This window comes from Myotis davidii, unplaced genomic scaffold (genome assembly GCF_000327345.1).
Source record: "Myotis davidii unplaced genomic scaffold, ASM32734v1 scaffold223, whole genome shotgun sequence".
NCBI lineage: Eukaryota > Metazoa > Chordata > Mammalia > Chiroptera > Vespertilionidae > Myotis > Myotis davidii.
This window is the reverse complement of record NW_006294609.1, coordinates 48,446-49,288: the sequence shown is the minus strand read 5'-3', so window position 1 is coordinate 49,288 and position 843 is coordinate 48,446.

Genomic DNA, 843 nt, shown 5'->3' with positions numbered 1-843 from the left:
TTCAGCCTCAGAACGGGACGGGGGAAGGAAGAGGAGGCCGGGCGAAGTCCCCTGCCGGCCCCCTGGTACCGGGCATCCTGCCCGGCCCCAGCTCCGGGGAAGGGACTTGGAAATATTTGGGGAAGATCCGACCACCAGGTACCCGCACTCCGTATGGGCGCTCGGCACGGATTTACCCGTCCGGCCGGAGCTGGTGCCCTCCAGAGCGGGACTTGGAAAGATTGGGGGTCCAGTCCTCCGGAGACGCCCTCACGGCCCATCCCGGGGACAGAGCAGCTCTTTGCCTCTGGAGTGGTAACGGGAGAAACTCGGAGGCGCCTCCGACAACCGGACCGCGTCCGGGACGGCATCGGGGCGCGGGAATCCTCTCCCGTTACCTTCTTCTGGGTGTAGAGATCTGGGGACCTGATTAGAAGTAGGAAGCCAGAGGTTCCCCTGGGATCACAGCCCCTAGAAACTAACTTTAAAAAGGAGGAACTTTTGCTTATCCCCTTGATAATATCTGAGTGGGGGTTTACAAACATTATTTGTTCAATGAACATCTGCTCAGTAAAATGCAAAGCATTGTGCAAAAATAATCAGCTATCACTTATTGCATACTTCTTATGTGTCCCGAACACACTTCCTGTCCTAACACTTACTGACCTCAGCGTGCCAGGATCAATACCATCTACAATAATAAAGCGTAATATGCTAACTAGACCCACTGTCCTTCCATCCTTCCGGGCTCGGGAATCCTCTCCCGTTACCCCGTGGCGGCCCCGGTCGGTCCCGCGGGGGTACAGGCACTGGCGGGTGCTGGTCCACCGGCCCCAGCAACCTACAACCTAGTCCGGGAGAGCG